Source organism: Carlito syrichta, unplaced genomic scaffold (assembly GCF_000164805.1).
Source record: "Carlito syrichta isolate Samal-C Ts95f unplaced genomic scaffold, Tarsius_syrichta-2.0.1 Scaffold288140, whole genome shotgun sequence".
NCBI lineage: Eukaryota > Metazoa > Chordata > Mammalia > Primates > Tarsiidae > Carlito > Carlito syrichta.
Genome location: NW_007232236.1, coordinates 77,870 through 89,434, shown reverse-complemented (window position 1 = coordinate 89,434; position 11,565 = coordinate 77,870). Strand labels below are relative to the sequence as shown.

At 56.3% G+C, this 11,565-nt stretch overlaps 1 protein-coding gene across 2 annotated transcripts in view; it reads right to left on the bottom strand.

Annotated features, from left to right (window-relative positions):
- The window catches only part of LRP8 (LDL receptor related protein 8), an 82,758-nt gene that overhangs the window by 36,433 nt on the left and 34,760 nt on the right, over positions 1 to 11,565 (bottom strand). For both annotated transcript variants that reach the window (XM_021710113.1, XM_021710112.1), the window contains exons 2-3: positions 10,222 to 10,344; positions 2,680 to 2,808 (exon numbers count right to left, since the gene is read on the bottom strand). The gene's annotated coding sequence lies outside the window, so the exon portion shown is untranslated. The remainder of the gene's footprint in view (positions 1 to 2,679; positions 2,809 to 10,221; positions 10,345 to 11,565) is intronic.

The window sequence follows — 11,565 nt, the reverse complement described above, 5'->3', positions numbered from 1 at the left end:
CTGGCCTCCGAGGTGTCCCTTGGGCCACTGCTCCGGCCCCAGCGCCCCACTGCGGAACATACCCGGCTCCAGCCACACCTGGCCGTTCGCCGCTCCCGGCGCACAGGGGCCCTCCCGCCAGGCCTCTGCACAAGTCGCACCACCCGCGGGAGACCTGTTTCTGGCCTGCCGCCGTCTGCGTTTTGCAGGGATGAGCCCTCGCCCTTCCAGGGCCCGAGTCCCGCCGCTTCCTAACACACCTCGTTGTGTTCCCTGCTGGGGAACCCTCGCTCTGCCTCGCCCTCCCCTTTGTGCCCTTCGCAGCCTACCCAGGTGTCCAGGTTTCACCCCCTGTCCCAGCAGCCCCGTGGCCACAGAGGCCTGTAGAGGAGCCTCCTTCGTCCTGAGAGCCTGGTAGGGCTCCCTTGCAGTGGGTGGGTGTGCAGGGGGTGGGTGTGCACCCAGCTAGCCCAGGGGTGAGGCATAATTACAAGGCATATGTGCAGTCGTGAAGGGCTGGGTCATGGCCCTGCCTGGGGCCCTGGGCTTCTCCTCTCTGGTGGGCTGGTCTGAGCTCGGAGGCAGGGAGGATCAGTCAGCTCAATGGCTAGTTTACGGTTGGGGAAACTGAGGCCCAGAGAGGCGCAACTGGCCCAGAGTCACATAGTCCATGGTGACGAAGAACTCAGGTTTGGGGCATTTCCTTGCTACTCTGACTCCCCCTCTCGTTTTTTTGGCTTTCTTCTCGCTTCCTGGAGTGTTAGCTGTTTTCAGGCCAACACTCACCACCTTCCCTCCTTTGTGTCCACACACACACAGGCCAAGAGGCCCAGGTGGGGCAGGGATGCAGGGGCTGTGGCATGGTGGTAGCAGCACCAGATCTTTCCACGTGGGGGCGCCCAGAGCCTGTGTTTTTATTTTTTGACAGAATGTCAGTTTTCATTGTTACAGAACATAACACAGAGTGATGTCTTCAGTTTCACCACGGAGGCAGCTCATGTCATATGTTTTTGACAGCTCGACCACGTTTCTGACAGTTGCATTTTTTTCCCCTTCTGGGCTTTTGGGATGTTTTGGGGCATTGGTGGGAAAAGCACATGCCACCAGTGCCGTCACCCCTCAAGATCATGCCGATGTCTCGATTATCTCCTCTCCTGCCTGTCCAGACTCGGCTTGTACGTGCCCAGGGAGGGAGGACTCGCTGCCTTCTGGGAGTTCTGAGTAGAAGGGCTTCTTAATACTGAGCTTTCTCCAAGGTTTTGAAACTGACAGTAACTTTAAGATCCACAGTCTCAGGCCTACCTAGGCCCAGAGACCCCCACTCCCAGCCCTCACAAATGGAGGAGGCTCTGAGAGACAGAGGAGAGGATTCTTCTTCCTCTACTAGGGAGGGTGGGAGCTACAGCAGAGAAGGCCAATAAGACCTTGTGACATCTTTGTCTCCCATAATTAATGGGGAACATTCCTGTCCCAACATGCCCTCATCAGACACTCCCACCCCTGCAGTAGTGGTCTTTATGTTGGAGGAATCATCTGACTGTGGGGGGCGGGGTAAGGAGGAAAGAGGATTGTCATTGGCCAGTGAGCCCCAGCAAAATTATCACTGAAGAAACCAGCCAGTGCCATCACCGGGACCTTGAAACCGCGGTTCCCAGCCAGGATCTCCCCCAACACCCAGATGCCTCCTGCTTCAGACACGTCAGAACTCCAGACTTAGAATCTTAGAGCTCTGACTCAGAAGCCTCTGGAAGAGACGGCATCTCCCCCTGGTCAGAAAGGAGGGATAGGACGCAAACATAGAGAGGCCGGTGGAGGGGAACAGCCAAGATGAGCAAGTGCCTGGCAAAAGCCCTCCTGAGTGACTGCCATACCTCAGCCCGGCCTCACAGCCAGGTAGTGACAGCCAGACTGTCTCCCTCATTATGGGCTCCCAGAGGGAAGACTGAGTCGAAGTCCCCTCCCCGTCCCTTTCAGAGCCTGGCTCCAGGCCTGGCACACAGTAGGTGCCCATCGACTCAGAATGAGTAAGGCCTGGCCATGCTCCCCACTGGCCCAGGCCCTGATGGCCTGCTCTCTGGGAAGGAGATAATCCTGTGTTTGAAGCTCAGCGATGTGGAACTTTCCCAGTGACCACTTCCATCTGTCCCTGCCGAGGCTGCTGGGAATGTCTTCTCTGCCCTGTGACATTTGTGCTCAAATCTGAGACTTCAGCAACAGTCGTCCTTCACACCTCAGGAATCTGTCTCCCTCCCCCCCACGACGCTGCCAGTGCCCTGGCTCAGGTCACCATCATTTCTGGAAACAACCCCCTCCCTGGTCCCCCTGCTCTTGCTCAGAGATCTGTAGGCTTGTGGGATGGATGAGCAGATGTCAGGTGTGGTAAACAGCTCATGGACTTTGCTATCCAGACCTGAATTTGAATCTTGGCTTCATCCCTCAGGCTTGGGCACTTTTCCTCCCTTGTCTGAGCCTCAGTTTCCTCACAACAAAATGGGTATGATCATGGCTACTCATGAGGTGGCTGTGAGGATGGGAGGAGATGGTGTCTCCAGCGTCTGGCCATTTCTCGTGTCCTAATTGTGATGCTTTCCTCTCCACCCACCAAGCCTGCAGAGGACTGCCCCTGCCCCAGAGGGGGCTGATGCTCTGAGGCCACCTGACCGTGCTTGGCAGGTGCTGGGGCTCCAACCCTGGACTCACAGGTGGCACAGCCGGCCTCATCTGCTCCACCCTCGCAGTCCTTCTCCCCGTCACAGCGCCACGAGGCAGGCACACACTTGTGGCTGGCGGGTCCACAGCTCAGCTTCTCTGCGGGACACACCTGTGTGGCTGTGGAGACAGACATCCGTGCGTGGCTGAGCCAAGGGGACACGGGGTATGGTGCCCATCAGTCCTACCACCCAGTTCCAGCCACCTGGCCCCAGGCCCTGGGAGTCCACCAGGACCCGCCTGCTGTGTCTCAGTTCCTTCATTTGCAGGGAAGCCCTATCTGCCCCTGGGGCTTTCCAAATCCTCCATCTGACCCCACCGCTGCCCTGTGTAACACCCTTTCATGGTCCCCAGCACTCAAGTCCCTCCTTGATCCCCTGACCCCTGCCGGCCTCACCTGGCCATGCATCCCACCCCCCAGACCTCCTCTCCAAGCTCCGGCAATGTGGGACAACCACGCGCTGTGCGCTGCTCAGCCGTTTCCCAGCTGTGTGCCTTCGGATGAGACGTGCCCCCCCGGGCCTGTTTGCCTTCCACACCAGCACCTCCGTGATCTGAACCTGCACATTTGGAGGGCTCACTAGGGCCCTGACAGCCCCACACCACCCCCTCTGTGTCCCTGTCCTCAGTGACGGTGCTGAGCCCGCTGCTGGGAGCAGCCGCCTCGCGTCAGGGCCCAGCGGGACTGCACAGCTCTAATTACTGCAGCTGCAATCGGAGGCTGACTCAATCAGGGGCCTGAAGCCCCAGGGTTGATTCTCAATTTGGAAGAAAGAATGAGGACCCATTCGGGGCTGGGGACAGTGCTTATCCTCTGCCCCTCCTAGGCCCGCATGGCAGGCTCAGCCGAGGCAGATGCTTCTCAGACCTCCACGGCTGGCTCCCCACTGCCTTCCAGGGCGTGCAGGAGCCCGATCTCAGTGGTCTCAGGAGGTGCCAGGCATGGTGCTAGACACTTCCATTTCATTTTCACGATAACCCAGCAGGGTGAGAGGATTATGTCCTGGCCTCCAGAGTGGAGGCTGAGGACATAGACAGACTCTGGAGCCTGGCTGCCTGGGTTCAAATCCTAGCTCAATCACTCACTCTGTGACCTTGGCCAACAAGCCTATCTCTGCATCTATACAGTGAGGATAATACTGTTACCTGTCTCATAGGACTGTTATGACGACTGAGTTAATGTCTGGAAAGCCCTTAGAAGACACCTAGCCCAGTGCCCATTAAACGTTACCTATTATTATTCTTCACACAAAACAGATGACTCTGAGTCTTGCTTGTTCATTCATTGCCTTATACTCCTGAAGTGTATTCCTAGGGATAACTTTAGTGCCCATAGTGGGGGGAGGGGACCGAGGGCACTCTTCTTCTATGGCAGTAATATTGTCTGGGGACCCTGACTCAGACACCTCCCTTCCTCCCCAACTGCCTTCCAGGGCGTGCAGGAACCCCGTCTCAGTGGTCTCAGGAGGTGCCAGGCATGGTGCCGCCGGGTACCAAACAGGGCGGCAAGCACTGAGTTCTAGTCACACAGCTTGTCAAGAACGATGGAAGGATTCAAAGTCAGCTGTGTCTGATGCCAGGGACTGGGCACAGTCCCTTTCACCCTGGAGGCCGTAGGCTACTCCCGCCTCACCCTCCGTCTTGCTTCCCAACTCAGACCAGGTTCCCCGCTTCTGACTTCTATGGCTGGGATGAGAGACCACAGGGGATGAAGAAAAGGGCACAAGAAGTTGGGGAGGGAGGGAGGTGTCTGAGTCAGGGTCCCCGGGCAATAGTACTACCAGAGAAGAAGAGTACGCTCGGTCCCCTCCCCCCACTATGGGCACCAGAGTTACCCTAGGAAGGCACTTCCTGAGTATAAGGCGATCCCTTGGGAATACAGGGTTCATTTTTCAGAAACTTCCCTTTACAGACAACTGGAAAGCACTGACACTCGAAGGCCATTTATAAAGGCCACCTTGGGGCTGTCGTCAGGGTGAGGGAAGGGGACTAGGAGTTGGGAGATGGGGTCCATCCAAAGCACATCAATCACCAGTGAGACCATAGATAAGTGCTTCCCCACTGGGCCCCATTAGAACAAGGGAGCTGAAGCTGCAGGCATTTCCCAGCCGGTCCTCTGTCGAAGGGTATTGCTATGAGTGCAGGTCCAGGGTCCCAGTTCTACTGACCAAATACAGGCTTTGAGGGTTGAGCCTAGGAATCTGCATTTTAGCAACTCCCCATCCAAACCCAGGATTTCCATGTGCCTCTGTGTGAGAACCCCTGGGATAACATTCTGCAAGTATAAAAGGCCCAGGACATCCCACTTCTTTTAAATTCACGACTATGAAAGCGATACAGCTGTTCCATATGTTTGCAAACCCCTGGGAGCAATGGGATGGAAGGTCAAGGTGAACATGGATCCCTAAGCTAGGCCTCAGGAAACAGAATCTCACCAAGGAGTTGGAGGGAGCCCGTTTGCTGAGCACCTGAGGTGCCAGCAGGCTGCTCCATGCTGAATTCTCTGTATTTTCCCATTTCATCCTGCCATGGTCTGAGTGTTGGTGACCCCCCCCAAAAAAAATCATGTTGGAACTCAATCCCAGTGTGATAGTATTAGGGGGTGGGGCCCTCAGGTGGTGATTAAGTCATGAAGACCCTCACAAATGTGATTAGCACCCTCATAAAAGAGGCCAGAGGGAGGCTTCTTGCCCCTTCTGCCAAAGGAGGACAAAGCAAGGGAGCGCCATCTGAGAGGAACAGGCTCTCACAGACTGAATTTGCCATTCAGAGCAATACATTTCTATTGTTTATAAATTGCCCAGTCTAAGGCATTTTGTCATAGCAGAATGGACTAAGATACACCCTCATCCCAACAGGTGAGCAGCCCCGCAGACTTGAGTGCAAATTCCAGGGGAGCCATTTCCAGAGATCATCAAGTCAGTGACACAGCTGGAGTGGGGAAAGGCAGCAGTTTTGCAGGTAAGCACTCCATTTTACAGATGAGGAAACTGAGACTCGGAGAGACCAAGTAACTGGCCCCAAGATGCATAGCAGGTGACAGGCAGCCTGGGCTCCTGTGACTGGAGCCTTCCGAATCAACCAGCCCAACTCTCCACCCCAAAGCCCAGGTGACAGAAATGGCCCTGGGCATATGCATCACCTCCAGGGGCCCGGTTCTGCAGACCCCAGGGCAGCAGGCAGCTGCTTGAACTTTTAATGAATATTTATACAGTTAATTGCATAACCTTTCAGCAAGGACAATGATTAAACAATCTGTCTGCTTCCTTTCTTTATAATTAATAAGACATTTGCTGTGTCCCTAAATAGACAGCTCTAATTACAGGCTCTCGAGGATTCAGTAGGGCCTGATAACAGCCCCTCCCCATCCCCAAAGAGCCAAGGCTCTTGGAATGCCAGGACGCGAGAGACCTCAGAGGTCATGTTGATGGAGAGGTGGAGAGGCAGCAGACCGAGGCCCAGAGATCAGAAGGTACCCACCTGGGGTCACGTGGCTACTGGAAGCTGGGTGTTCCAGCTTCTCTCTCTCCCAGGACCTCACTGTCTCTCTTTCCCAGAGCTGGTACTTGAACCTGCCTCTCAGGGCTCCCGGGACGTAGGAGAAAGAGCATGGGTCTCAGACAGAACTGCGTCCACATTTCATTGACTAACACTAAGGTCCTTAGGCGTGTCACCTGACCTCTCTGCATCCTGGCTTCCTCATCTGAAGAAGGATTTGAATCATCTCCCAGGGTTGGTGGGCGGTTTAAATGAGAAAACATGGAAATCCCTACACACTCAGAGCCTAGACCACGTTTCATTTCATGAGATGCAAATGCAAATGGCTGGTGAAGGGTCTGGTCTCACGACTGGCAGTGCACATTGGGAGTTCACATGGCCCGCCTTGATGTAGCCCCCATCCCAGGACAGCCTCTCTCTCCGTGACACCCACCCCCGAAGGATGCCTTTGTCCTGCCGCCCAGGTATACACGTTCTGACCGGCAGGAATGAAGTGCTCCACTGTCTCTAACAGGAACCCCCGGAAGCCAGCAGGGGGGCTTGAAACTCCATCCTGGAGTGGCTGGAGGCGCTCACAAACTCCCAGAGAATCCTGCCCCAGAAATCCAAATCCACTGGTACTTTCTCGATTCATAAGTTCACACATTAACAAAAAGGGAAATGTCTGTTGAATGAAAGAATGAAAGTACTTGGCGGCTGCTCATTGATTGAGCACATCCACCGTGTCAGCTCATGTGAGTTTAGTGGTACACAACCTCCAAATGGGAGCTGCAAGGGACCAGAGACTCCGGTGATGGGAACTCCAGTGTCACTCGGCCCAATTCTTGCCCCCCCACCCCAAGCACATCAGGGGCCCACCCGCTGTGCAGAAGGGGGCAGTTACACCAGCTCCTTCAGTCAGGGCCAGGCTTCTAGCTGGGTCTGTCCCTGTTTTACTGGGTGATCTCAGAAGATCTCTGGGCCTCCAATTTCTGATCTATAACAGGAAGATGAGCCTGGTTAATCAGAGAGGCCCTCCTTCCAGATGGAAAGGTTCTAAGGCATGCAAAAAATGTCCATATTCCAATAAGTAGCACCCAGATCTACAACTCACCTTGAAGGTCCTCCCCTGCCCAGCTCTCACCCCTCCCCTCCCAACAGGCGCCTAAGGTGGGTCAGAAGGTGGCCCCCAGTCAAGTGAGCTATAATTAGAATCAGAATGCTACTTTCACTAAGCAAATGTTCTGGGCTTTTCGGTTGTGACTCCAGGCTATATTTGATAGGCACGGAACCCAGAACCCAGAAGGAAACAGAGCTGGGAGGAACCCTGGCCAGCCAGGGACAGACAACATGGGGGGCGGGGGGACCACAGGAACTGGGGCCTGCTCCCACGTCCCTTCCCCTTTCAGTGCAACCCCCTCACTCACACCATTTGAATGCTATGATATTTGAATATCTGAATATTCTACTAAACGGCTAGCTCGGGGAAGAGGGCTTGGAATCAAAATATGACAACACCAAGAGCACAGCCATCTACTCCAGCACCAACACACGCAGCTTCTCATTTGACTCTCACAACCCCTGTGAGACAGGGACCACACCACATTCCACAGAGGAGTAAACTGAGGCTCGGGGAAGGCTGGGCAACTTGCTGAGGTCTCACAGGTTAAAGGACCTAAACCCAACGATATCAGATAATAAACTCACTACGCTTCACGGCCTGTAATCTTTCTTTCAGGGGTGAGGAGTGGGGCTCCATCCTGGGAGCTGGCACGGACCCAGGAACATGGTAGACTATGGGGTTGCTATGGCAACACCAATTAAATGGACAGCAGGTTGGCTGCTGGGTTCTCATTCAGTAAGGAAGCAGTGAGCAAGACCGGCCATGGGGTCCTGCTGCCCTAAATTCTGCCTGACCCTGGGGTCCCACTCTGGTCAACCTCCTCCAGGCACCCCTTCCTCCTTGCCCGCTTCTGCCCAGTGTCAACTGCACAGGAAATGGGGCTCCTGGCCCTGCACCCCAAGCTGGGCATAGGCGAGGGAGAAAGAGAGTCTCAGAATACTAAGAGTTCCAGGCCCAGAGAAGGGCGGGAAGGGACGCGGGGCTTCCCAGGGAACAACTGGGATCGCCCACAGCAAAGCTGGGCCTCTTGACTTCTAGGGTGATCCTTGGCCGCTGCTCCCACGGGCGCCTTGCCAAACCTCGGAGAGCTCAGGAGCCTGTCTTTTGCCACAGAAGGGAGACCTGCCACCAACAAGCCGCGTGGCTCTGAAGCAAGTCTGTCCATTTCCCCGGGGCCTCCAGTGCCTCAACTGTCAGAAGTGGGCTTAGGAGGCAGGAAGTGAGGCAGGGAGGCCCCCGCACAGCCCAGAGGGTAGGAAGCAGAACCTGTGGGGCGGGGGTGGGGGGGGCAGGAGGGAGAAAGGCAGAGGGAAACATGGGGCTGTGCAGCAGGGAGAGGTAGCGGGAGGGACAGCGAAGAGAGGGGTGAATGGGGAGGGAAGAGGCCCACAACAGCCAGGGCAGTTTCTTCACCAGCCAGGGGATGGGAGATAAAGAGCCAGAGATGTGGGGAGAAAAGGGGGCTAGCCCTCAGGCAGCAAGACAGCCCCCACCGGGGACCATGATGAGGCTGCCCCCTTCCTGTCCCCAGTGTCTGGGGTACGGATAGCGGAGCTGGCTGGCTGCCCTGGAGGAGAAGCCCCCCGAGGCCACAGCCCTCTCCCCAAACACCCAGGCTGCGCAGGGCTCTGCCTCTTGGTAGCTGCGCAGCCTTGGGCAAATAGCTGAACCCATTCCAGCCTCAGTTTCTTTCTCTCTACTCGGGAATCCACCTCCCTCCTAAGGTTGCTGAGGAGGATGAAAGTCACGAGTGGGCGTGGCAGGGCTTTGTTCCTCCCAAGCCTCAGGACAAAGCATGGGGCTTCCCTCTGGCCCTGGCGCCTCCAGTGGGTACAGAAGGATGGGCGGGGAGGGCAGGGGCAGCTGCTGGAGGAAGTGAGGGGCCCTGGCTCAGGCGGGGTCGCTCTTGCTCTGCCTCTCTCTCTCCCTTTCTCTCTCTCACACGGAGCCTGGTAGCTCCGTTGCTAGGAGACAAGGAAACCCAGTTATCACCAGCCGCAGTGCTAGATGGGACTCCGGTCTCCATTGTCCCAACCTCTGCCTCGGGGCGACTGTTACCCCCAAAGAGGGGGCTCCTGGGTCCCCGCCAACCCCCCCATCCTCCACGTGCTTCCCCCAAGCCTTTTGTCTCAGGCTCGCGCTGCTGAGGCTCATCTCTCTCGGACCAGTGGGTCCTTCCCCCCCTTCTCGTCTCCTTTTTAATTTAACAAATGTCACAGAATGACCTGGCGGGTGTAAGTTTGCTTTGAGGATTAGGGTCTGGAAAATAAATCATGGAGAGACAAAGCCTGAGTGTGGGAGGCAGGCCTGGGGCCGGGCTCCGACTCTCCACGTCACTCCACCCAGAGGGCCATGGAGGCCCGGACTCCCGGGCTCAGCCCACCCAGGGCAGAGGAAAGGGCTGGGGGCTCAAAGTCTTGGCTAGGTGGCCTCGGGCAAGTCACTCAACCTCTCTGAGCTTCCGTGTCCTCCTTTACAAAATCCAGAAAGTGTGGTACCTGCCCCAGGAGGCTGCAGGGGGGGATAAAAGGCATTCCCGCACACAAAGATCTTAGCACACAGTAAGTGCTTAATAAATGCCAGCTGCCATTGGTACCACTGGAATTAAAATCAGCGTTCTCAAGAGGATAGGTGGGGAGGAGGAGCTATGGCTGCTTCTGGGCCAAAGGGTCTAAGGAGCCTGTTTCTAGCACCTGGGGCAACAGGAACAGGGGCCAACCTGTCAGAGGGCTGCCAAGAAAGCCTGGAAATGGAGCTAGAAGCCAGCAACTTAACACACCTGACTGTTGACCAGGAAGCCCCCGAGGCATGGCACAAGGTGTTCTACCGATCACCTCGTGTGAGTCTGCAACCTCCCCACAAGGAAGACCCGTTGAGGTCACTGAGGCCCATAGCGAGGCCCACCCTCTCACGACCCAAGGGGCAGGACTCACTGCAGGTGGCCTCAGACTCATCGGAGCCGTCGGGACACTCCTCCTCGCCATCACACTTCCACCTCTCGGGGATGCAGTGGCCATTGTCGCAGGTGAAGTCGCTGTCCGCACAGGTCTTCTTGGCTGCGGAGCAAGGGGAAGAACATGGTGAGCCTTTTCCAGGACACACAGTGACCATGGGGTGACAAGAAGGTGCCTGTGCCTGGTCTGAAGCCTGGACCACATGACCTCCCACGGCCCCACCAGGCCATGGAATGCCTCACCAACCAAGGGCAGGGGGGCAGGAGAGAAACATGTATTTATTCCACAGGCACTACTGAACACCACGTGAAGACGGGGGACAGTCTGGCCCTGTCCTCCAAGTCCAAGACCTCACATCCAGCAAGATGACAGGATTCACACCCCTCTCGTCCCTCGAGGTTCAGGTCCCCTGTCACTGCCTCCAGGAATCCTTCCCTGATCCCCATGGCAGCTGCTTTAGCTCCTTTCACCAGTTCTCAGTCCCTTTGCCTGCCTGTCCCACCTCCCCCAGCAGACCACAGGCCGAGGTCCCTTCTGCAGGCTCCAGGGAGCGTGTGATCATGAATCCTGAACATAGATGCTTCCTTTGGGGCAAGATTAACGAGGTGTTTTGTGTTCAGGGTGGTAGGAAGAGGATCTACTGGGCAGGACACTCTGAACTGCAGGGGCGACCTCCACACTGCACTGAGTTGAATCCCAGTTCTTCCTCCCTCCATCGGTGTGACCTTGAGGAAGTCAGTAAGCCTGCATCTCCTTATCTGTATAATGGGGAGAAAGCAAAAGGCCATGAGGAGTAAGAAGTTGTTAGAATGTATGAAGAACATGCCATCAATTCTGGCATGCAGCAGATGCTTGGGAAGTAGCCGCTGTGGCTGTTTTCATGGCTTGAGTCTTAATTAGAAAGAGACAAATGGAGGGTTCTGCACCCGTGCAGAGGCGGGAGCAGGCTGGCGCCTCACAGCTGGTAGCAGAGTTGGGACAAGGACGTGAGCAGCAGCCCAGCCCAAGACTCTTGTGGCCGTGTGCCTCATCCTGAGAGGGACTAGGGTTTCAGGGTCAAGGAAGGGCAAGAGCGGGCTGACCGTGTCCTAAGGTGCCCCACTACTATGCTCTGTGCTGCCTAGGGCCCCAGCTCCTTCCTGAACACGGACATGGCTGCATCTGGCAGGCCAGGCTGGGGGTGAGGGCCTTCGCCTGAAAGGTCTGCAGTGGGTGAACTGGGACTGCTGGCTACCCCCTGCAGGTGGCAGTGGGTGGGGGGTGTTGGAGACCCGGAAGGGGCACCCCAGCCTTGACTCCCTGCATCTTCCACAGCAGCCCTGG